Source organism: Ranitomeya imitator, chromosome 1, assembly GCF_032444005.1.
Source record: "Ranitomeya imitator isolate aRanImi1 chromosome 1, aRanImi1.pri, whole genome shotgun sequence".
In the NCBI taxonomy this organism is placed as follows: domain Eukaryota; kingdom Metazoa; phylum Chordata; class Amphibia; order Anura; family Dendrobatidae; genus Ranitomeya; species Ranitomeya imitator.
The window spans coordinates 942,699-968,226 of NC_091282.1; the positions used below are offsets into that span (position 1 = coordinate 942,699).

The window sequence follows — 25,528 nt, forward strand, 5'->3', positions numbered from 1 at the left end:
CCGGAAAAAAAATCCAAGTGTGGTGAAATTGCAAAAAAAAAAGTGCAATCCCACGCTTGTTTTTTGTTTGTCTTTTTTACTATGTTCACTAAATGCTAAACCCGAGCTACCATTATGATTCTCCAGGTCATTACGAGTTCATAGACACCAAACATGACTAGGTTACGTTTTATCTAAGTGGTGAAAAAAATCCAAACTTTGCTTTAAATTAAAAAAAATGCGCCATTTTCCGATACCCGCAGCGTCTCCATTTTTGTGATCTGGGGTTGGGTGAGGGATTATTTTCTACGCGCCGAGCTGACGTTTTGTATGATACCATTTTGGTGCAGATACGATCTTTTCATCGCCCGTTATTGCATTTTAATTCAATGTCATGGTGACCAATAAAACGTAATTCTGGCGTTTTTACTTTTTTTTCCCGCTACGCCATTTAGCAATCAGGTTAATCATTTTTTTATTGATAGATCGGGCGATTCTGAAGACAGCGATACCAAATATGTGTGGATTTGATTATTATTTTTTATTGTTTTAATTTGAATGTGGTAAAAGGGAGGTGATGTGAACTTTTATATTTTTATATTTTTAAAAACTTTTTTTTACTTTTGCCATGCTTTAATAGTCTCCATGGGAGACTAGAAGCTGCCATAACCCGATCGGCTCTGCTACATACAGGCGATGATCAGATTGACAGCGGCAGAGTTTGACAGCAGCATTTAACGGGTTAACAGCCGCGGGAGAATGTTTTCCATATATCGCCCTCATTTAAAGGATCCCATTTTAATCCCTTTATGACATCCGACGTACTATCCCGTCCATGTGGGCTGGGCCCGTCTGACCATGGACGGGATAGTGCGTCATAGCCGATCACACACGGGTGGTGTGCGGACAATCGGGGCCGGGTGTCAGCTGATTGTCACACCCGACACTTAGGCTATGTGCACACGTTCAGAATTTATTGCAGAAATTTCCTGAGAAAAAACGGAAATTTTCTGCAAGAAATCTGCATGCGTTTTTTGCACGTTTTTGGTGCATTTTTTCTGCGGATTTTTCCGGACATTTCCCAATGCATTATATAATGGGAAATCCGCAAAAAATCCGCTAAATTAATGAACATGCTGCATTTTTTACCGCGATGCGTTTTTTTTGCATAAAAAAACGCATCATGTGGACAAAAATTGCGGAATGCATTCTAAATGATGGGATGCATAATGTATGGCTTTTTTTGCTGTTTTATAGCGTTTTTATTGCGAAAAATGTGAAAAAAACGCAAAAAAACAGCAACGTGTGCACACAGCCTACAGTCATGGCCAAAAGTATTGACACCCCTGCAATTCTGTCAGATAATACTCAGTTTCTTCCTGAAAATGATTGCAATCACAAATTATTTGGTATTATTATCTTCATTTAATTTATCTTAAATGAAAAAACACAAAAGAGAATGAAGCAAAAAGCAAAACATTGATCATTTCACACAAAACTCCAAAAATGGGCCAGACAAAAGTATTGGCACCCTCAGCCTAATACTTGGTTGCACAACCTTTAGCCAAAATAACTGCGACCAACCACTTCCGGTAACCATCAATGAGGTTCTTACAATGCTCTGCTGGAATTTTAGACCGTTCTTCTTTGGCAAACTGCTCCAGGTCCCTGATATTTGAAGGCGCCTTCTCCAAACTACCATTTTTAGATCTCTCCACAGGTGTTCTATGGGATTCAGGTCTGGACTCATTGCTGGCCACCTTAGAAGTCTCCAGTGCTTTCTCTCAAACCATTTTCTAGTGCTTTTTGAAGTGTGTTTTGGGTCATGGTCCTGCTGGAAGACCCATGACCTCTGAGGGAGACCCAGCTTTCTCACACTGGGCCCTACGTTATGCTGCAAAATTTGTTGGTAGTCTTCAGACTTCATAATGCCATGCACACGGTCAAGCAGTCCAGTGCCGGATGCAGCAAAGCAACCCAAAAACATCAGGGAACCTCCGCCATGTTTGACTGTAGGGACCGTGTTCTTTTCTTTGAATGCCTCTTTTTTTTCTCCTGTAAACTCTATGTTGATGCCTTTGCCCAAAAAGCTCTACTTTTGTCTCATCTGACCAGAGAACATTCTTCCAAAACGTTTTAGGCTTTTTCAGGTAAGTTTTGGCAAACTCCAGCCTGGCTTTTTTATGTCTCGGGGTAAGTGGGGTCTTCCTGGGTCTCCTACCATACAGTCCCTTTTCATTCAGACGCCGACGGATAGTACGGGGTGACACTGTTGTACCCTCGGACTGCAGGGCAGCTTGAACTTGTTTGGATGTTAGTCGAGGTTCTTTATCCAACATCCGCACAATCTTGCGTTGAAATCTCTTGTCAATTTTTCTTTTCCGTCCACATCTAGGGAGGTTAGCCACAGTGCCATGGGCTTTACACTTCTTGATGACACTGCGCACGGTAGACACAGGAACATTCAGGTCTTTGGAGATGGACTTGTAGCCTTGAGATTGCTCATGCTTCCTCACAATTTGGTTTCTCAAGTCCTCAGACAGTTCTTTGGTCTTCTTTCTTTTCTCCATGCTCAATGTGGTACACACAAGGACACAGGACAGAGGTTGAGTCAACTTTAATCCAAGTCAACTGGCTGCAAGTGTGATTTAGTTATTGCCAACACTTGTTAGGTGCCACAGGTAAGTTACAGGTGCTGTTAATTACACTAATTAGAAAAGCATCACATGATTTTTCCAACTGTGCCAATACTTTTGTCCACCCCTTTTTTATATTTGGTGTGGAATTATATCCAATTTGGCTTTAGGACAATTCTTTTTGTGTTTTCATTTAAGACAAATTAACCCCTTCATGACCCAGCCTATTTTGACCTTAATGACCTGGCCATTTTTTGCAATTCTGACCAGTGTCCCTTTATGAGGTAATAACTCAGGAACGCTTCAATGGACCCTAGCGGTTCTCAGATTGTTTTTTCGTGACATATTTGGCTTCATGTCAGTGTCAATTTAGGTAAATAAATTCTGCGTTTGTGATAAAAACGGAAATTTGGCGAAAATTTTGAAAATTTCGCAATTTTCACATTTTGAATTTTTATTCTGTTAAACCAGAGAGTTATGTGACACAAAATAGTTAATAAATAACATTTCCCACATGTTTACTTTACATCAGCACAATTTTTGAAACAAAATTATTTTTTGCTAGGAAGTTATAAGGGTTAAAATTTGACCAGCGATTTCTCATTTTTACAACAAAATTTACAAAACCATTTTTTTTAGGGACCACCTCACATTTGAAGTCAGTTTGAGGGGTCTATATGGCTGAAAATACCCAAAAGTGACACCATTCTAAAAACTGCACCCCTCAAGGTGCTCAAAACCACATTCAAGAAGTTTATTAACCCTTCAGGTGCTTCACAGCAGCAGAAGCAACATGGAAAGAAAAAATGAACATTTAACTTTTTAGTCACAAAAATGATTTTTTAGCAACAATTTTTTTATTTTCCCAATGGGAAAAGGAGAAACTGAACCATGAAAGTTGTTGTACAATTTGTCCTGAGTGCGCTGATACCTCATATGTGGGGGTAAACCACTGTTTCGGTGCACGGCAGGGCTTGGAAGGGAAGGAGCGCCATTTGACTTTTTGAATGAAAAATTATCTTCATCGTTAGCGGACACCATGTCGCGTTTGGAGAGCCCCTGTGTGCCTAAACATTGGAGCTCCCCCACAAGTGACCCCATTTTGGAAACTAGACCCCCCAAGGAACTTATCTAGATGCATATTGAGCACTTTAAACCCCCAGGTGCTTCACAGAAGTTTATAACGCAGAGCCATGAAAATAAAAAATAATTTTTCTTTCCTCAAAAATGACTTTTTAGCTTGCAATTTCCTATTTTGCCAAGGGTAATAGGAGAAATTGGACCCCAAGTGTTGTTGTCCAGTTTGTCCTGAGTACGCTGATACCCCATATGTGGGGGTAAACCACTGTTTGGGCGCACGGCAGGGCTCGGAAGGGAAGGCACGTCATTTGGCTTTTTAAATGGAAAATTAGCTCCAATCATTAGCGGACACCATGTTGCGTTTGGAGAGCCCCTGTGTGCCTAAACATTGGAGATCCCCCACAAATGACCCCATTTTGGAAACTAGACCCCCAAAGGAACTAATCTAGATGTGTGGTGAGCACTTTGAACCCCCAACTGCTTCACAGAAGTTTATAACGCAGAGCCATGAAAAAAAATAAATTTATTTCCTCAAAAATAATTATTTAGCCCAGAATTTTTTAATTTTCCCAAAGGTAACAGGAGAAATTTGACCCCATTATTTGTTGTCCAGTTTCTCCTGAGTACGGTGATACCCCATATGTGGGGGTAAACTACTGTTTGGGCACATGCCAGGGCTCGGAAGTGAAGTAGTGACGTTTTGAAATACAGACTTTGATGGAATGCTCTGCAGGCGTTACGTTGCGTTTGCAGAGCCCCTTATGTGGCTAAACAGTAGAAACCCCCCACAAGTGACCCCATTTTGGAAACTAGACCCCGAAAGGAACTTATCTAGATATGTGGTGAGCACTTTGAACCCCCAAGTGCTTCACAGAAGTTTATAACGCAGAGCCGTGAAAATAATACGTTTTCTTTCCTCAAAAATAATTTTTTTGCCCAGAATTTTTTATTTTCCCAAGGGTTACAGGAGAAATTGGACTCCAAAAGTTGTTGTCCAGTTTCTCCTGAGTACGCTGATACGCTGTGTGGGGGTAAACCACTGTTTGGGCACACGTCGGGGCTCAGAAGGGAAGTAGTGACTTTTGAAATGCAGACTTTGATGGAATGGTCTGCGGGCGTCACGTTGCGTTTGCAGAGCCCCTGGTGTGCCTAAACAGTAGAAACCCCCCACAAGTGACCCCATTTTGGAAATTAGACCCCCCAAGGAATTTATCTAGATATGTGGTGAGCACTTTGAACCCCCAAGTGCTTCACAGATGTTTACAACGCAGAGCCGTGAAAATAAAAAATAATTTTTCTTTCCTCAAAAATGATGTTTTAGCAAGCAATTTTTTATTTTCACAAGGGTAACAGGAGAAATTGGACCCCATTAATTGTTGCGCAGTTTGTCCTGAGTATGCTGGTACCCCATATGTGGGGGTAAACCACTGTTTGGGCGCAGGTCGGGGCTCGGAAGTGAGGGAGCACCATTTGACTTTTTGAATACAAGATTGGCTGGAATCAATGGTGGCGCCATGTTGCGTTTGGAGACCCCTGATGTGCCTAAACAGTGGAAACCCCTCAATTCTAACTCCAACACACCCCTAAACCTTATCCCAACTGTAGCCATAACCCTAATCACAACCCTAACCCCCCCACACCCCTAACCCTAATCATAACCCTAATTCCAACCCTAAGGCTATGTGCCCACGTTGCGGATTCGTGTGAGATTTTTCAGCACCATTTTTGAAAAATCCACGGGTAAAAGGCACTGCGTTTTACCTGCGGATTTACCGCGGATTTCCAGTGTTTTTTGTGCAGATTTCACCTGTGGATTCCTATTGAGGAACAGGTGTAACACGCAGCGGAATCCGCACAAAGAATTGACATGCTGCAGAAAATACAACGCAGCATTTCCGCGCGGTATTTTCCACACCATGGGCACAGCGGATTTGGTTTTCCATAGGTTTACATGGTACTGTAAACCGGATGGAACACTGCTGCGAATCCGCAGCGGCCAATCCGCTGCAGATCCGCAGCCAAATCCGCACCGTGTGCACATAGCCTAATTCTAAAGGTATGTGCACATGCTGCGGAAAACGCTGCGGATCCGCAGCAGTTTCCCATGAGTTTACAGTTCAATGTAAACCTATGGGAAACAAAAATCGCTGTACACATGCTGCAGAAAAACTGCACGGAAACGCAGCTTTTTACATTCCAATAGAAAATCGCAGTTGTAAAACCGCAGTGAAATGCGCGGTAAATCCGCGATAAATCCGCAGGGGACCAGAATACGTGTGCACATACCGAAACCCTAACCCTAACCCTAGTTCTAACCCCAACCTTAGTGGAAAAAAAAAATTTCTTTTTTATTTTATTATTGTCCCTACCTATGGGGGTGACAAAGGATGGGGGGGTCAATTACTAATTTTTTTTATTTTGATCACTGTGATAGGTTTTATCTCAGTGATCAAAATGCACATTGGAACGAATCTGCCGGCCGGCAGATTTGGCGGGCGCACTGCGCATGCGCCCGCCATTTTGGAAGATGGCGGCGCCCAGGGAGAAGACGGACGGACCCCGGGAGGATCGGTAAGTATGATGGGGTGAGGGGGAGCACGGGGGGGGGGGGGATCGGAGCATGGGGGGGTGGATCAGAGCACGGGGGGGTGGATTGTAGCACGGGGGTGCGGATCGGAGCACAGGGGGTGGATCGGAGCACATGGGGATGGATCGGAGCACGGGGGGGTGGATTGGAGCACGGGGGGAGTGGACAACAGCACGGGGGAGCAGAGCACAGGACGGAGGGGAGCCGGAGCAGTGTACAGGACAGATCAGTGGCTTGGGTGGGCGATCGGTGGGGTGGGGGCACACCAGTGTTTCCAGCCATGGCCGATGATATTGCAGCATCAGCCATGGCTGGATTGTAATATTTCACCAGTTTTAATAGGTGAAATATTACAAATCGCTCTGATTGGCAGTTTCACTTTCAACAGCCAATCAGAGCGATCGTAGCCACCCCTCCCCCCCCCCCCTCCCCCCCCCCCGGGCTGTAATACCACTTCCCCTGTCCCTGCAGATCGGGTGAAATTGGAGTTAACCCTATCACCCGATCTGCAGGGATGCAATCTTTCCATGACGCCACATAGGCGTCATGGGTCGGATTGGCACCGAATTTCATGACGCCTACGTGGCGTCATGGGTCGGGAAGGGGTTAAATGAAGATAATACCAAATAATTTGTGTTTGCAATCATTTTCAGGAAGAAACTGAGTATTATCTGACAGAATTGCAGGGGTGTCAATACTTTTGGCCATGACTGTAAGTGCCAGGAGCGATCACGGGAACACTTCAATCAGTAAGGGACTAAGGGAACTAAGGGAACACTTCAATCAGTAACCACATGTCCATACTATGGATTTAAACCATGCAAAAGATGTCCGTGTTGTACTCGCACAACTTTCAGTAAAACACTACAAACTACATTCACGGATTCTAGTGGAACCCTAGATCCCCTGAGCCATCTTCACCGGAGCTGCCGGAATCTCCTCCATGCTCCTCCTGTCACCGCTGAGCCGTCTACACCGGAGCTGCCGGAATCTCCTCCATTCTCCTCCTGTCACCGCTGAGCCGTCTACACCGGAGCTGCCGGAATCTCCTCCATTCTCCTCCTGTCACCGCTGAGCCGTATACACCGGAGCTGCCGGAATCTCCTCCATTCTCCTCCTGTCACCGCTGAGCCGTCTACACCGGAGCTGCCGGAATCTCCTCTATTCTCCTCCTGTCACCGCTGAGCCGTCTACACCGGAGCTGCCGAAATCTCCTCCATTCTCCTCCTGTCACCGCTGAGCCGTCTACACCGGAGCTGCCGGAATCTCCTCCATTCTCCTCCTGTCACCGCTGAGCCGTCTACACCGGAGCTGACGGAATCTCCTCTATTCTCCTCCTGTCACCGCTGAGCCGTCTACACCGGAGCTGCCGGAATCTCCTCCATTCTCCTCCTGTCACCGCTGAGCCGTCTACACCAGAGCTGCCGGAATCTCCTCCATTCTCCTCCTGTCACCGCTGAGCCGTCTACACCAGAGCTGCCGGAATCTCCTCCATTCTCCTCCTGTCACCGCGGAGCCGTCTACACCGGAGCAGCCGGAATCTCCTCCATTCTCCTCCTGTCACCGCTGAGTCGTCTACACCGGAGCTGACGGAATCTCCTCTATTCTCCTCCTGTCACCGCTGATCCGTCTACACCGGAGCTGCCGGAATCTCCTCCATTCTCCTCCTGTCACCGCTGAGCCGTCTACAGCAGAGCTGCCGGAATCTCCTCCATTCTCCTCCTGTCACCGCGGAGCCGTCTACACCGGAGCAGCCGGAATCTCCTCCATTCTCCTCCTGTCACCGCTGAGCTGTCTACACCGGAGCTGCTGGAATCTGCTCCATTCTCCTCCTGTCACCGCTGAGCCGTCTACACCGGAGCTGCCGGAATCTCCTCCATTCTCCTCCTTTCACCGCTGAGCCGTCTACACCGGAGCTGCTGGAATCTGCTCCATTCTCCTCCTGTCACCGCTGAGCCGTCTACACCGGAGCTGCCGGAATCTCCTCCATTCTCCTCCCGTCACCGCTGAGCTGTCTACACCGGAGCTGCCAGAATCTCCTCCATTCTCCTCCTGTCACCACTGAGCCGTCTACACCGGAGCTGCCGGAATCTCCTCCTGTCACCGTGGAGCCGTCTACACCGGAGCTGCCGGAATCTCCTCCATTCTCCTCCTATCACCGCTGAGCCGTCTACACCGGAGCTGCCGGAATCTCCTCCATTCTCCTCCTGTCACCGCTGAGCCGTCTACACCGGAGCTGCCGGAATCTCCTCCATTCTCCTCCTGTCACCGCTGAGCCGTCTACACTGGAGCTGCCGGAATCTCCTCCATTCTCCTCCTGTCACCGCTGAGCCGTCTACACCGGAGCTGCCGGAATCTCCCCCATTCTCCTCCTGTCACCGCTGAGCCGTCTACACTGGAGCTGCCGGAATCTCCTCCTGTCACCGCTGAGCCGTCTACACCGGAGCTGCCGGAATCTCCTCCATTCTCCTCCTGTCACCGCTGAGCCGTCTACACCGGAGCTGCCGGAATCGCCTCCATTCTCCTCCTGTCACCGCTGAGCCGTCTACATCAGAGCTGCCGGAATCTCCTCCATTCTCCTCCTGTCACCGCTGAGCCGTCTACATCAGAGCTGCCGGAATCTCCCCCATTCTCCTCCTGTCACCGCTGAGCCGTCTACACCGGAGCTGCCGGAATCTCCCCCATTCTCCTCCTGTCACCGCTGAGCCGTCTACACCGGAGCTGCCGGAATCTCCTCCATTCTCCTCCTGTCACCGCTGAGCCGTCTACACCGGAGCTGCCGGAATCTCCTCCATTCTCCTCCTGTCACCGCTGAGCCGTCTACACCGGAGCTGCCGGAATCTCCTCCATTCTCCTCCTGTCACCGCTGAGCCGTCTACACCGGAGCTGCCGGAATATCCTCCATTCTCCTCCTGTCACCGCTGAGTCGTCTACACCGGAGCTGCCGGAATCTCCTCCATTCTCCTCCTGTCACCGCTGAGCCGTCTACACCGGAGCTGCCGGAATCTCCTCCATTCTCCTCCTGTCACCGCTGAGCCGTCTACACCGGAGCTGCCGGAATCTCCTCCATTCTCCTCCTGTCACCGCTGAGCCGTCTACACCGGAGCTGCCGGAATCTCCTCCATTCTCCTCCTGTCACCGCTGAGCCGTCTACACCGGAGCTGCCGGAATCTCCTCCATTCTCCTCCTGTCACCGCTGAGCCGTCTACACCGGAGCTGCCGGAATCTCCTCCATTCTCCTCCTGTCACCGCTGAGCCGTCTACACCGGAGCTGCCGGAATCTCCTCCATTCTCCTCCTGTCACCGCTGAGCCGTCTACACCGGAGCTGCCGGAATCTCCTCCATTCTCCTCCTGTCACCGCTGAGCCGTCTACACCGGAGCTGCCGGAATCTCCTCCATTCTCCTCCTGTCACCCCTGAGCCGTCTACACCGGAGCTGCCGGAATCTCCTCCATTCTCCTCCTGTCACCGCTGAGTCGTCTACACCGGAGCTGCCGGAATCTCCTCCATTCTCCTCCTGTCACCGCTGAGCCGTCTACACCGGAGCTGCCAGAATCTCCTCCATTCTCCTCCTGTCACCGCTGAGCCGTCTACACAGGAGCTGCCGGAATCTCCTCCATTCTCCTCCTGTCACCGCTGAGCCGTCTACACCGGAGCTGCCGGAATCTCCTCCATTCTCCTCCTGTCACCGCTGAGCCGTCTACACCGGAGCTGCTGGAATCTCCTGCATTCTCCTCCTGTCACCGCTGAGCCGTCTACACCGGAGGTGCCGGAATCTCCTGCATTCTCCTCCTGTCACCGCTGAGCCGTCTACACCGGAGCTGCCGGAATCTCCTCCATTCTCCTCCTGTCACCGCTGAGTCGTCTACACCGGAGCTGCCGGAATCTCCTCCATTCTCCTCCTGTCACCGCTGAGCCGTCTACACCGGAGCTGCCGGAATCTCCTCCATTCTCCTCCTGTCACCGCTGAGCTGTCTACACCGGAGCTGCCGGAATCTCCTCCATTCTCCTCCGGTCACCGCTGAGCCGTCTACACCGGAGCTGCCGGAATCTCCTCCATTCTCCTCCTGTCACCGCTGAGCCGTCTACACCGGAGCTGCCGGAATCTCCTCCATTCTTCTCCTGTCACCGCTGAGCCGTCTACACCGGAGCTGCCGGAATCTCCTCCATTCTCCTCCTGTCACCACTGAGCCGTCTACACCGGAGCTGCCGGAATCTCCTCCATTCTCCTGTCACCGCTGAGCCGTCTACACCGGAGCTGCCGGAATCTCCTCCATTCTCCTCCCGTCACCGCTGAGCCGTCTACACCGGAGCTGCCAGAATCTCCTCCATTCTCCTCCTGTCACCGCTGAGCCGTCTACACCGGAGCTGCCGGAATCTCCTCCATTCTCCTCCTGTCATCACTGAGTCTACATCGGAGCTGCCGGAATCTCCTCCATTCTCCTCCTGTCACCGCTGAGCCGTCTACACAGGAGCTGCCGGAATCTCCTGCATTCTCCTCCTGTCACCGCTGAGCCGTCTACACCGGAGCTGCCGGAATCTCCTCCATTCTCCTCCTGTCACCGCTGAGCCGTCTACACCGGAGCTGCCGGAATCTCCTCCATTCTCCTCCTGTCACCACTGAGCCGTCTACACCGGAGCTGCCGGAATCTCCTCCATTCTCCTCCTGTCACCACTGAGCCGTCTACACCGGAGCTGCCGGAATCTCCTCCATTCTCCTTCTGTCACCGCTGAGCCGTCTACACCGGAGCTGCCGGAATCTCCTCCATTCTCCTCCTGTCACCGCTGAGCCGTCTACATCGGAGCTGCCGGAATCTCCTCCATTCTCCTCCTGTCACCGCTGAGCCGTCTACACCGGAGCTGCCGGAATCTCCTCCATTCTCCTCCTGTCACCACTGAGCCGTCTACACCGGAGCTGCCGGAATCTCCTCCATTCTCCTTCTGTCACCGCTGAGCCGTCTACACCGGAGCTGCCGGAATCTCCTCCATTCTCCTCCTGTCACCGCTGAGCCGTCTACACCGGAGCTGCCGGAATCTCCTCCATTCTCCTCCTGTCACCGCTGAGCCGTCTACACCGGAGCTGCCGGAATCTCCTCCATTCTCCTCCTGTCACCGCTGAGCCGTCTACACCGGAGCTGCCAGAATCTCCTCCATTCTCCTCCTGTCACCGCTGAGACGTCTACACCGGAGCTGCCGGAATCTCCTCCATTCTCCTCCTGTCACCGCTGAGCCGTCTACACCGGAGCTGCCGGAATCTCCTCCATTCTCCTCCTGTCACCGCTGAGCCGTCTACACCGGAGCTGCCGGAATCTCCTCCATTCTCCTCCTGTCACCTCTGAGCCGTCTACACCGGAGCTGTCAGAATCTCCTCCATTCTCCTCCTGTCACCGCTGAGCCGTCTACACCGGAGCTGCCGGATTCTCCTCCATTCTCCTCCTGTCACCGCTGAGCCGTCTACACCGCAGCTGCCGGAATCTCCTCCATTCTCCTCCTGTCACCGCTGAGCCGTCTACACCGGAGCTGCCGGAATCTCCTCCATTCTCCTCCTGTCACCGCTGAGACATCTACACCGGAGCTGCCAGAATCTCCTCCATTCTCCTTCTGTCACCGCTGAGCCGTCTACACCGGAGCTGCCGGAATCTCCTCCATTCTCCTCCTGTCACCGCTGAGCCGTCTACACCGGAGCTGCCGGAATCTCCTCCATTCTCCTCCTGTCACCGCTGAGCCGTCTACACCGGAGCTGCCGGAATCTCCTCCATTCTCCTCCTGTCACCGCTGAGCCGTCTACACCGGAGCTGCCGGAATCTACTCCATTCTCCTCCTGTCACCGCTGAGCCGTCTACACCGGAGCTGCCGGAATCTCCTCCATTCTCCTCCTGTCACCGCTGAGCCGTCTACACCGGAGCTGCCGGAATCTCCTCCATTCTTCTCCTGTCACCGCTGAGCCGTCTACACCGGAGCTGCCGGAATCTCCTCCATTCTCCTCCTGTCACTGCTGAGCCGTCTACACTGGAGCTGCCGGAATCTCCTCCATTCTCCTCCTGTCACCGCTGAGCCGTCTACACCGGAGCTGCTGGAATCTCCTCCATTCTCCTCCTGTCACCTCTGAGCCGTCTACACCGGAGCTGCCGGAATCTCCTCCATTCTCCTCCTGTCACCTCTGAGCCGTCTACACCGGAGCTGCTGGAATCTCCTCCATTCTCCTCCTGTCACCTCTGAGCCGTCTACACCGGAGCTGCCGGAATCTCCTCCATTCTCCTCCTGTCACCGCTGAGCCGTCTACAGCGGAGCTGCCGGAATCTCCTCCATTCTCCTCCTGTCACCGCTGAGCCGTCTACACCGGAGCTGCCGGAATCTCCTCCATTCTCCTCCTGTCACCGCTGAGCCGTCTACACCGGAGCTGCCGGAATCTCCTCCATTCTCCTCCTGTCACCGCTGATCCATTTACACCGGAGCTGCCGGAATCTCCTCCATTCTCCTCCTGTCACCGCTGAGCCGTCTACTCCGGAGCTGCTGGAATCTCCTCCATTCTCCTCCTGTCACCGCTGAGCCGTCTACACCGGAGCTGCTGGAATCTCCTCCATTCTCCTCCTGTCACCGCTGAGCCGTCTACACCGGAGCTGCCAGAATCTCCTCCATTCTCCTCCTGTCACCACTGAGCCGTCTACACCGGAGCTGCCGGAATCTCCTCCATTCTCCTCCTGTCACCGCTGATCCGTCTACACCGGAGCTGCCGGAATCTCCTCCATTCTCCTCCTGTCACCGCTGAGCCGTCTACACCGGAGCTGCCGGAATCTCCTCCATTCTCCTCCTGTCACCGCTGAGCCGTCTACACCGGAGCTTCCGGAATCTCCTCCATTCTCCTCCTGTCACCGCTGAGCCGTCTACACCGGAGCTGCTGGAATCTCCTCCATTCTCCTCCTGTCACCGCTGAGCCGTCTACACCGGAGCTGCCAGAATCTCCTCCATTCTCCTCCTGTCACCACTGAGCCGTCTACACCGGAGCTGCCGGAATCTCCTCCATTCTCCTCCTGTCACCGCTGATCCGTCTACACCGGAGCTGCCGGAATCTCCTCCATTCTCCTCCTGTCACCGCTGAGCCGTCTACACCGGAGCTGCCGGAATCTCCTCCATTCTCCTCCTGTCACCGCTGAGCCGTCTACACCGGAGCTTCCGGAATCTCCTCCATTCTCCTCCTGTCACCGCTGAGCCGTCTACTCCGGAGCTGCTGGAATCTCCTCCATTCTCCTCCTGTTACCGCTGAGCCGTCTACACCGGAGCTTCCGGAATCTCCTCCATTCTCCTCCTGTCACCGCTGAGCCGTCTACACCGGAGCTGCCGGAATCTCCTCCATTCTCCTCCTGTCACCGCTGAGCCGTCTACACCGGAGCTTCCGGAATCTCCTCCATTCTCCTCCTGTCACCGCTGAGCCGTCTACACCGGAGCTTCCGGAATCTCCTCCATTCTCCTCCTGTCACCGCTGAGCCATCTACACCGGAGCTGCCGGAATCTCCTCCATTCTCCTCCTGTCACCGCTGAGCCGTCTACACCGGAGCTGCCGGAATCTCCTCCATTCTCCTCCTGTCACCGCTGATCCGTCTACACCGGAGCTGCCGGAATCTCCTCCATTCTCCTCCTGTCACCGCTGAGCCGTCTACACCGGAATCTCCTCCATTCTCCTCCTGTCACCGCTGAGCCGTCTACACCGGAGCTGCCGGAATCTCCTCCATTCTCCTCCTGTCACCGCTGAGCCGTCTACACCGAAGCTGCCGGAATCTCCTCCATTCTCCTCCTGTCACCGCTGAGCCGTCTACACCGGAGCTGCCGGAATCTCCTCCATTCTCCTCCTGTCACCGCTGAGCCGCCTACACCGGAGCTGCCGGAATCTCCTCCATTCTCCTCCTGTCACCGCTGAGCCGTCTACACCGCAGCTGCCGGAATCTCCTCCATTCTCCTCCTGTCACCGCTGAGCCGTCTACACCGGAGCTGCCGGAATCTCCTCCATTCTCCTCCTGTCACCGCTGAGCCGTCTACACCGCAGCTGCCAGAATCTCCTCCATTCTCCTCCTGTCACCGCTGAGCCGTCTACACCGGAGCTGCCGGAATCTCCTCCATTCTCCTCCTGTCACCGCTGAGCCGTCTACACCGGAGCTGCCGGAATCTCCTCCATTCTTCTCCTGTCACCGCTGAGCCGTCTACACCGGAGCTGCCGGAATCTCCTCCATTCTCCTCCTGTCACTGCTGAGCCGTCTACACTGGAGCTGCCGGAATCTCCTCCATTCTCCTCCTGTCACCGCTGAGCCGTCTACACCGGAGCTGCTGGAATCTCCTCCATTCTCCTCCTGTCACCTCTGAGCCGTCTACACCGGAGCTGCCGGAATCTCCTCCATTCTCCTCCTGTCACCTCTGAGCCGTCTACACCGGAGCTGCTGGAATCTCCTCCATTCTCCTCCTGTCACCTCTGAGCCGTCTACACCGGAGCTGCCGGAATCTCCTCCATTCTCCTCCTGTCACCGCTGAGCCGTCTACAGCGGAGCTGCCGGAATCTCCTCCATTCTCCTCCTGTCACCGCTGAGCCGTCTACACCGGAGCTGCCGGAATCTCCTCCATTCTCCTCCTGTCACCGCTGAGCCGTCTACACCGGAGCTGCCGGAATCTCCTCCATTCTCCTCCTGTCACCGCTGATCCATTTACACCGGAGCTGCCGGAATCTCCTCCATTCTCCTCCTGTCACCGCTGAGCCGTCTACTCCGGAGCTGCTGGAATCTCCTCCATTCTCCTCCTGTCACCGCTGAGCCGTCTACACCGGAGCTGCTGGAATCTCCTCCATTCTCCTCCTGTCACCGCTGAGCCGTCTACACCGGAGCTGCCAGAATCTCCTCCATTCTCCTCCTGTCACCACTGAGCCGTCTACACCGGAGCTGCCGGAATCTCCTCCATTCTCCTCCTGTCACCGCTGATCCGTCTACACCGGAGCTGCCGGAATCTCCTCCATTCTCCTCCTGTCACCGCTGAGCCGTCTACACCGGAGCTGCCGGAATCTCCTCCATTCTCCTCCTGTCACCGCTGAGCCGTCTACACCGGAGCTTCCGGAATCTCCTCCATTCTCCTCCTGTCACCGCTGAGCCGTCTACACCGGAGCTGCTGGAATCTCCTCCATTCTCCTCCTGTCACCGCTGAGCCGTCTACACCGGAGCTGCCAGAATCTCCTCCATTCTCCTCCTGTCACCACTGAGCCGTCTACACCGGAGCTGCCGGAATCTCCTCCATTCTCCTCCTGTCACCGCTGATCCGTCTACACCGGAGCTGCCGGAATCTCCTCCATTCTCCTCCTGTCACCGCTGAGCCGTCTACACCGGAGCTGCCGGAATCTCCTCCATTCTCCTCCTGTCACCGCTGAGCCGTCTACACCGGAGCTTCCGGAATCTCCTCCATTCTCCTCCTGTCACCGCTGAGCCGTCTACTCCGGAGCTGCTGGAATCTCCTCCATTCTCCTCCTGTTACCGCTGAGCCGTCTACACCGGAGCTTCCGGAATCTCCTCCATTCTCCTCCTGTCACCGCTGAGCCGTCTACACCGGAGCTGCCGGAATCTCCTCCATTCTCCTCCTGTCACCGCTGAGCCGTCTACACCGGAGCTGCCAGAATCTCCTCCATTCTCCTCCTGTCACCGCTGAGCCGTCTACACCGGAGCTTCCGGAATCTCCTCCATTCTCCTCCTGTCACCGCTGAGCCGTCTACACCGGAGCTTCCGGAATCTCCTCCATTCTCCTCCTGTCACCGCTGAGCCGTCTACACCGGAGCTTCCGGAATCTCCTCCATTCTCCTCCTGTCACCGCTGAGCCATCTACACCGGAGCTGCCGGAATCTCCTCCATTCTCCTCCTGTCACCGCTGAGCCGTCTACACCGGAGCTGCCGGAATCTCCTCCATTCTCCTCCTGTCACCGTTGATCCGTCTACACCGGAGCTGCCGGAATCTCCTCCATTCTCCTCCTGTCACCGCTGAGCCGTCTACACCGGAATCTCCTCCATTCTCCTCCTGTCACCGCTGAGCCGTCTACACCGGAGCTGCCGGAATCTCCTCCATTCTCCTCCTGTCACCGCTGAGCCGTCTACACCGGAGCTGCCGGAATCTCCTCCATTCTCCTCCTGTCACCGCTGAGCCGTCTACACCGGAATCTCCTCCATTCTCCTCCTGTCACCGCTGAGCCGTCTACACCGGAGCTGCCGGAATCTCCTCCATTCTCCTCCTGTCACCGCTGAGCCGCCTACACCGGAGCTGCCGGAATCTCCTCCATTCTCCTCCTGTCACCGCTGAGCCGTCTACACCGGAGCTGCCGGAATCTCCTCCATTCTCCTCCTGTCACCACTGAGCCGTCTACACCGGAGCTGCCGGAATCTCCTCCATTCTCCTCCTGTCACCGCTGAGCCGTCTACACCGGAGCTGCCGGAATCTCCTCCATTCTCCTCCTGTCACCGCTGAGCCGTCTACACCGGAGCTGCCGGAATCTCCTCCATTCTCCTCCTGTCATCGCTGAGCCGTCTACACCGCAGCTGCCGGAATCTCCTCCATTCTCCTCCTGTCACCGCTGAGCCGTCTACACCGGAGCTGCCGGAATCTCCTCCATTCTCCTCCTGTCACCACTGAGCCGTCTACACCGGAGCTGCCGGAATCTCCTCCATTCTCCTCCTGTCACCGCTGAGCCGTCTACACCGGAGCTGCCGGAATCTCCTCCATTCTCCTCCTATCACCGCTGAGCCGTCTACACCGGAGCTGCCGGAATCTCCTCCATTCTCCTCCTGTCACCGCTGAGCCGTCTACACCGGAGCTGCCGGAATCTCCTCCATTCTCCTCCTATCACCGCTGAGCCGTCTACACCGGAGCTGCCGGAATCTCCTCCATTCTCCTCCTGTCACCGCTGAGCCGTCTACACCGGAGCTGCCGGAATCTCCTCCATTCTCCTCCTGTCACCGCTGAGCCGTCTACACCGGAGCTGCTGGAATCTCCTCCATTCTCCTCCTGTCACCGCTGAGCTGTCTACACCGAAGCTGCTGGAATCTCCTCCATTCTCCTCCTGTCACCGCTGAGCCGTCTACACCGGAGCTGCCGGAATCTCCTCCATTCTCCTCCTGTCACCGCTGAGCCGTCTACACCGGAGTTTCTGGAGGAGAATTAATGTCAGAACAGAACAAGGAGGAAGTGACTGCTGCACTGAGGGGGAGGAGCTGTGGTGACGTCATCATTGTCACATAACAGGATCGTCACTACTTCTCTCTGGAGCTCCGCCCCCTGATCACATGACGGTGACGTCACCACAGGTCCTTCCAGTGCAGCAGCTCCGTCCTGGCTGTGTGCAGCTCGTGTTCTCTGGTGTCAGCCAGCAGCAGGTTTCCCGCCATTCCGGTGAGATTATAGGGGGGTTTGGTGGAGTTCTGGGACTTGTGGTGAATCTGTGAGGAGAGAGCGTGCGGTGTGGGGAGAGCGTGCGGCGTGAGGAGAGCGTGCGGCGTGAGGAGAGCGTGCGGTGAGGGGAGAGCGTGCGGTGAGAGGAGAGCGTGCGGCGTGAGGAGAGCGTGCGGTGAGAGGAGAGCGTGCGGCGAGAGGAGAGCGTGCGGCGAGGAGAGAGCGTGCGGTGAGAGGAGAGCGTGCGGTGTGAGGAGAGCGTGCGGTGAGAGGAGAGCGTGCGGTGTGGGGAGAGCGTGCGGTGAGAGGAGAGCGTGCGGCGTGAGGAGAGCGTGCGGTGAGAGGAGAGCGTGCGGCGAGAGGAGAGCGTGCGGCGAGGAGAGAGCGTGCGGTGTGAGGAGAGCGTGCGGTGTGAGGAGAGCGTGCGGTGAGAGGAGAGCGTGCGGTGTGGGGAGAGCGTGAGAGGAGAGCGTGCGGTTTGAGGAGAGCGTGCGGTGTGGGGAGAGCGTGTGGTGTGAGGAGAGAGCGTGCGGTGTGGGGAGAGCGTGCGGTGAGAGGAGAGCGTGCGGTGTGGGGAGAGCGTGAGAGGAGAGCGTGCGGTTTGAGGAGAGCGTGCGGTGTGGGGAGAGCGTGTGGTGTGAGGAGAGCGTGCGGCGAGAGGAGAGCGTGCGGCGAGGAGAGAGCGTGCGGCGTGGGGAGAGCGTGCGGCGAGGAGAGAGCGTGCGGTGTGGGGAGAGCGTGCGGTGAGAGGAGAGCGTGCGGCGTGGGGAGAGCGTGCGGTGTGGGGAGAGCGTGCGGTGAGAGGAGAGCGTGCGGCGTGGGGAGAGCGTGCGGTGAGAGGAGAGCGTGCGGTGTGGGGAGAGCGTGCGGTGTGGGGAGAGCGTGCGGTGTGGGGAGAGCGTGCGGTGTGGGGAGAGCGTGCGGTGAGAGGAGAGCGTGCGGTGTGGGGAGAGCGTGCGGTGTGGGGAGAGCGTGCGGTGAGAGGAGAGCGTGCGGCGTGGGGAGAGCGTGCGGTGAGAGGAGAGCGTGCGGTGAGGGGAGAGCGTGCGGTGTGGGGAGAGCGTGCGGTGAGAGGAGAGCGTGCGGCGTGGGGAGAGCGTGCGGCGTGGGGAGAGCGTGCGGCGTGGGGAGAGCGTGCGGCGTGGGGAGAGCGTGCGGCGTGGGGAGAGCGTGCGGCGTGGGGAGAGCGTGCGGCGTGGGGAGAGCGTGCGGCGTGAGGAGAGCGTGCGGCGAGGGGAGAGCGTGCGGCGTGGGGAGAGCGTGCGGCGTGGGGAGAGCGTGCGGCGAGGGGAGAGCGTGCGGTGTGGGGAGAGCGTGCGGTGAGGGGAGAGCGTGCGGTGTGGGGAGAGCGTGCGGTGTGGGGAGAGCGTGCGGTGTGGGGAGAGCGTGCGGTGAGAGGAGAGCGTGCGGTGTGGGGAGAGCGTGCGGTGTGGGGAGAGCGTGTGGTGTGAGGAGAGCGTGCGGCGAGAGGAGAGCGTGCGGCGAGGAGAGAGCGTGCGGCGAGGAGAGAGCGTGCGGCGTGGGGAGAGCGTGCGGCGAGGAGAGAGCGTGCGGCGTGGGGAGAGCGTGCGGCGAGGAGAGAGCGTGCGGTGTGGGGAGAGCGTGCGGTGAGAGGAGAGCGTGCGGCGTGGGGAGAGCGTGCGGTGTGGGGAGAGCGTGCGGTGAGAGGAGAGCGTGCGGCGTGGGGAGAGCGTGCGGTGAGAGGAGAGCGTGCGGTGTGGGGAGAGCGTGCGGTGAGAGGAGAGCGTGCGGTGTGGGGAGAGCGTGCGGTGTGGGGAGAGCGTGCGGTGAGAGGAGAGCGTGCGGTGTGGGGAGAGCGTGCGGTGTGGGGAGAGCGTGCGGTGAGAGGAGAGCGTGCGGCGTGGGGAGAGCGTGCGGTGAGAGGAGAGCGTGCGGTGAGGGGAGAGCGTGCGGTGTGGGGAGAGCGTGCGGTGAGAGGAGAGCGTGCGGCGTGGGGAGAGCGTGCGGCGTGGGGAGAGCGTGCGGCGTGGGGAGAGCGTGCGGCGTGGGGAGAGCGTGCGGTGTGGGGAGAGCGTGTGGTGTGAGGAGAGAGCGTGCGGTGTGGGGAGAGCGTGCGGTGAGAGGAGAGCGTGCGGTGTGGGGAGAGCGTGAGAGGAGAGCGTGCGGTTTGAGGAGAGCGTGCGGTGTGGGGAGAGCGTGTGGTGTGAGGAGAGCGTGCGGCGAGGAGAGAGCGTGCGGCGTGGGGAGAGCGTGCGGTGTGGGGAGAGCGTGCGGTGAGAGGAGAGCGTGCGGCGTGGGGAGAGCGTGCGGTGTGGGGAGAGCGTGCGGTGAGAGGAGAGCGTGCGGCGTGGGGAGAGCGTGCGGTGAGAGGAGAGCGTGCGGTGTGGGGAGAGCGTGCGGTGAGAGGAGAGCGTGCGGTGTGGGGAGAGCGTGCGGTGTGGGGAGAGCGTGCGGTGAGAGGAGAGCGTGCGGTGTGGGGAGAGCGTGCGGTGTGGGGAGAGCGTGCGGTGAGAGGAGAGCGTGCGGCGTGGGGAGAGCGTGCGGTGAGAGGAGAGCGTGCGGTGAGGGGAGAGCGTGCGGTGTGGGGAGAGCGTGCGGCGAGAGGAGAGCGTGCGGCGTGGGGAGAGCGTGCGGCGTGGGGAGAGCGTGCGGCGTGGGGAGAGCGTGCGGCGTGGGGAGAGCGTGCGGCGTGGGGAGAGCGTGCGGCGTGGGGAGAGCGTGCGGCGTGAGGAGAGCGTGCGGCGAGGGGAGAGCGTGCGGCGTGGGGAGAGCGTGCGGCGTGGGGAGAGCGTGCGGCGAGGGGAGAGCGTGCGGCGTGGGGAGAGCGTGCGGTGAGGGGAGAGCGTGCGGTGTGGGGAGAGCGTGCGGTGTGGGGAGAGCGTGCGGTGTGGGGAGAGCGTGCGGTGAGAGGAGAGCGTGCGGTGTGGGGAGAGCGTGCGGTGTGGGGAGAGCGTGCGGTGTGGGGAGAGCGTGCGGTGAGGGGAGAGCGTGCGGTGTGGGGAGAGCGTGCGGTGTGGGGAGAGCGTGCGGTGTGGGGAGAGCGTGCGGTGTGGGGAGAGCGTGCGGTGAGAGGAGAGCGTGCGGTGTGGGGAGAGCGTGCGGTTTGAGGAGAGCGTGCGGTGTGGGGAGAGCGTGCGGTGAGAGGAGAGCGTGCGGCGAGGGGAGAGCGTGCGGCGTGGGGAGAGCGTGCGGCGAGGGGAGAGCGTGCGGCGAGGGGAGAGCGTGCGGCGAGGGGAGAGCGTGCGGCGAGGGGAGAGCGTGCGGCGTGAGGAGAGCGTGCGGTGAGGGGAGAGCGTGCGGCGTGGGGAGAGCGTGCGGTGAGATCAGAGCTGCTCCTGTGACTGAGGCTCCTCAGTGTGGGGGATGTTAACCCCTTAGTGACGGAGCCAATTTGCTACTTAACCCCTTCACTCCCGGAGCTTTTTCCGTGTTCGGTTTTCGCTCCCTCCTTCCCAGAGACATAACTCTTGTTTTTCCGTCACTGCGGCCATGTTGGGGCTTATTTTTTGCGGGACGAGTTGGACTTTTGAACGACGTTGGTTTTACCGTGTCGTCGTGTAACAGAAAATGGGGAACAAGTTCCAAGTGCGGTGAAATTGTAAAATAACTTCCATCCCACAAGTGTTTTTTGAGTTTTTTCTCCACGTTCACTAGATGGTAAATCTGAGCGGCCGTTGTGATTCTCCAGGTCATTACGAGGTCACAGACACCAAACTTCTCCGGGTTCTTTATTATCTAAGTGATGGAAAGAATCCAAATGTTACTAAAAACCAAAGATTGCGCCATTTTCCTATCCCCGCAGCGTCTCCATTTTTGTGATCTGGGGTCGGGTGACGGCTTATTTTTTGCGCGCTGAGCTGACGTTTCTAATGATACCATTTTTGTGCAGAAACGTTCTTTTGATCTCCCGTTATTACACTTTAATGCAATGTCGCAGCGACCAAAAAAACGTAATTCTGGCGTTTTGCCGTTTAGCGATCAGGTTAATCCTTTTTTTATTGATAGATCGGGCGATTCTGAATGCAGCGATAACAAATATGTGTAGGTTTGATTTTTTTTTTTAATTATTTTGAATGGGGCGAGACGGAGGTAATTTGAACTTTTATATACTTTTTTTTATTTTTTTCATATTTTTAAAAACTTTTTTTTACTTTTGGCATGCTTCAATAGCCTTCATGGGAAGCTAGAAGCTGCCACAACCTGATCGGCTCTGCTACATACAGGTGATGATCACATCACTATATCAATAGTAAAAGAATAAAAACTGAAAATGTAGGCCCCTTAAAAAATAGTGAGGAAAGAATGGTTGTAGATGACGAGGAAAAAGCTAACATATTAAACACCTTCTTCTCCACGGTATTCACGGTGGAAAATGAAATGCTAGGTGAAATCCCAAGAAACAATGAAAACCCTATATTAAGGGTCACCAATCTAACCCAAGAAGAGGTGCGAAACCGGCTAAATAAGATTAAACTAGATAAATCTCCGGGTCCGGATGGCATACACCCACGAGTACTAAGAGAACTAAGTAATGTAATAGATAAACCATTATTTCTTATTTTTAGGGACTCTATAGCGACAGGGTCTGTTCCGCAGGACTGGCGCATAGCAAATGTGGTGTCAATATTCAAAAAGGGCTCTAAAAGTGAACCTGGAAATTATAGGCCAGTAAGTCTAACCTCTATTGTTGGTAAAATATTTGAAGGGTTTCTGAGGGATGTTATTCTGGATTATCTCAATGAGAATAACTGTTTACCTCCATATCAGCATGGGTTTATGAGAAATCGCTCCTGTCAAACCAATCTAATCAGTTTTTATGAAGAGGTAAGCTATAGACTGGACCAAGGTGAGTCATTGGACGTGGTATATCTCGATTTTTCCAAAGCGTTTGATACCGTGCCGCACAAGAGGTTGGTACACAAAATGAGAATGCTTGGTCTGGGGGAAAATGTGTGTAAATGGGTTAGTAACTGGCTTAGTGATAGAAAGCAGAGGGTGGTTATAAATGGTATAGTCTCTAACTGGGTCGCTGTGACCAGTGGGGTACCGCAGGGGTCAGTATTGGGACCTGTTCTCTTCAACATATTCATTAATGATCTGGTAGAAGGTTTACACAGTAAAATATCGATATTTGCAGATGATACAAAACTATGTAAAGCAGTTAATACAAGAGAAGATAGTATTCTGCTACAGATGGATCTGGATAAGTTGGAAACTTGGGCTGAAAGGTGGCAGATGAGGTTTAACAATGATAAATGTAAGGTTATACACATGGGAAGAAGGAATCAATATCACCAGTACACACTGAATGGGAAACCACTGGGTAAATCTGACAGGGAGAAGGACTTGGGGATCCTAGTTAATGATAAACTTACCTGGAGCAGCCAGTGCCAGGCAGCAGCTGCCAAGGCAAACAGGATCATGGGGTGCATTAAAAGAGGTCTGGATACACATGATGAGAGCATTATACTGCCTCTGTACAAATCCCTAGTTAGACCGCACATGGAGTACTGTGTCCAGTTTTGGGCACCGGTGCTCATGAAGGATATAATGGAACTAGAGAGAGTACAAAGGAGGGCAACAAAATTAATAAAGGGGATGGGAGAACTACAATACCCAGATAGATTAGCGAAATTAGGATTATTTAGTCTAGAAAAAAGACGACTGAGGGGCGATCTAATAACCATGTATAAGTATATAAGGGGACAATACAAATATCTCGCTGAGGATCTGTTTATACCAAGGAAGGTGACGGGCACAAGGGGGCATTCTTTGCGTCTGGAGGAGAGAAGGTTTTTCCACCAACATAGAAGAGGATTCTTTACTGTTAGGGCAGTGAGAATCTGGAATTGCTTGCCTGAGGAGGTGGTGATGGCGAACTCAGTCGAGGGGTTCAAGAGAGGCCTGGATGTTTTCCTGGAGCAGAACAATATTGTATCATACAATTATTAGGTTCTGTAGAAGGACGGAGATCTGGGGATTTATTATGATGGAATATAGGCTGAACTGGATGGACAAATGTCTTTTTTCGGCCTTACTAACTATGTTACTATGTTACATCGCTCCTATGTGGCTGAATTGCAGACTTGCTATGAGCATCGACCACAGGGGGGCGCTCACAGCATTCCGGCATCAACAATCCTAGAGGTCTCAAGGACCTGTGATTGTCATGCCGACGATCATGTGATGGGAGTCAGCGATGCGCGCATTTTCGGCCAGATGACTAGAAGCGCTTGCTCAGTGTTTGACAGCAGCATGTAACTAGTTAATAGCAGGTGGATCGCGATTCCACCCGTGCCTATTGGGGCTCAGAACAGCTGACATGTCCCGACTTTGATGCCAGCTCCCCGCCGGAGCCCACCTCAGAGGGAGACATACTGACATCACCGCACTATTCCCACATGTCTACCCACCGGAGCCCACCTCAGAGGGAGACATACTGACATCAGTGTACTATTCCCACATGTCTACCCACCGGAGCCCACCTCAGAGGGAGACATACTGACATCACCGCACTATTCCCACATGTCTACCCACCGGAGCTCACCTCAGAGGGAGACATACTGACATCAGTGCACTATTCCTACATGTCTACCCACCGGAGCCCACCTCAGAGGGAGACATACTGACATCACCGCACTATTCCCACATGTCTACCCACCGGAGCCCACCTCAGAGGGAGACATACTGACATCACCGCACTATTCCCACATGTCTACCCACCGGAGCCCACCTCAGAGGGAGACATACTGACATCAGCGCACTATTCCCACATGTCTACCCACCGGAGCTCACCTCAGAGGGAGACATACTGACATCACCGCACTATTCCCACATGTCTACCCACCGGAGCCCACCTCAGAGGGAGACATACTGACATCACCGCACTATTCCCACATGTCTACCCACCGGAGCCCACCTCAGAGGGAGACATACTGACATCACCGCACTATTCCCACATGTCTACCCACCGGAGCCCACCTCAGAGGGAGACATACTGACATCAGTGCACTATTCCCACATGTCTACCCACCGGAGCCCACCTCAGAGGGAGACATACTGACATCAGCGCACTATTCCCACATGTCTACCCACCGGAGCTCACCTCAGAGGGAGACATACTGACATCACCGCACTATTCCCACATGTCTACCCACCGGAGCCCACCTCAGAGGGAGACATACTGACATCAGCGCACTATTCCCACATGTCTACCCACCGGAGCCCACCTCAGAGGGAGACATACTGACATCACCGCACTATTCCCACATGTCTACCCACCGGAGCCCACCTCAGAGGGAGACATACTGACATCACCGCACTATTCCCACATGTCTACCCACCGGAGCCCACCTCAGAGGGAGACATACTGACATCACCGCACTATTCACACATGTCTACCCACCGGAGCTCACCTCAGAGGGAGACATACTGACATCACCGCACTATTCCCACATGTCTACCCACCGGAGCTCACCTCAGAGGGAGACATACTGACATCACCGCACTATTCCCACATGTCTACCCACCGGAGCCCACCTCAGAGGGAGACATACTGACATCAGTGCACTAATCCCACATGTCTACCCACCGGAGCCCACCTCAGAGGGAGACATACTGACATCAGTGCACTATTCCCACATGTCTACCCACCGGAGCCCACCTCAGAGGGAGACATACTGACATCAGTGCACTATTCCCACATGTCTACTCACCGGAGCCCACCTCAGAGGGAGACATACTGACATCACCGCACTATTCCCACATGTCTACCCACCGGAGCCCACCTCAGAGGGAGACATACTGACATCAGTGCACTATTCCCACATGTGTACCCACCGGAGCCCACCTCAGAGGGAGACATACTGACATCAGTGCACTA

General features: G+C 54.8%; 1 protein-coding gene across 1 annotated transcript in view; it reads left to right on the plus strand.

Annotated features, from left to right (window-relative positions):
- Positions 1–17,578: 17,578 nt before the first annotated feature.
- The window catches only part of LOC138657677 (zinc finger protein 271-like), a 75,816-nt gene continuing 67,866 nt past the window's right edge, over positions 17,579–25,528 (plus strand). Inside the window, exon 1 of the mRNA XM_069745383.1 lies at positions 17,579–17,685. The gene's annotated coding sequence lies outside the window, so the exon portion shown is untranslated. The remainder of the gene's footprint in view (positions 17,686–25,528) is intronic.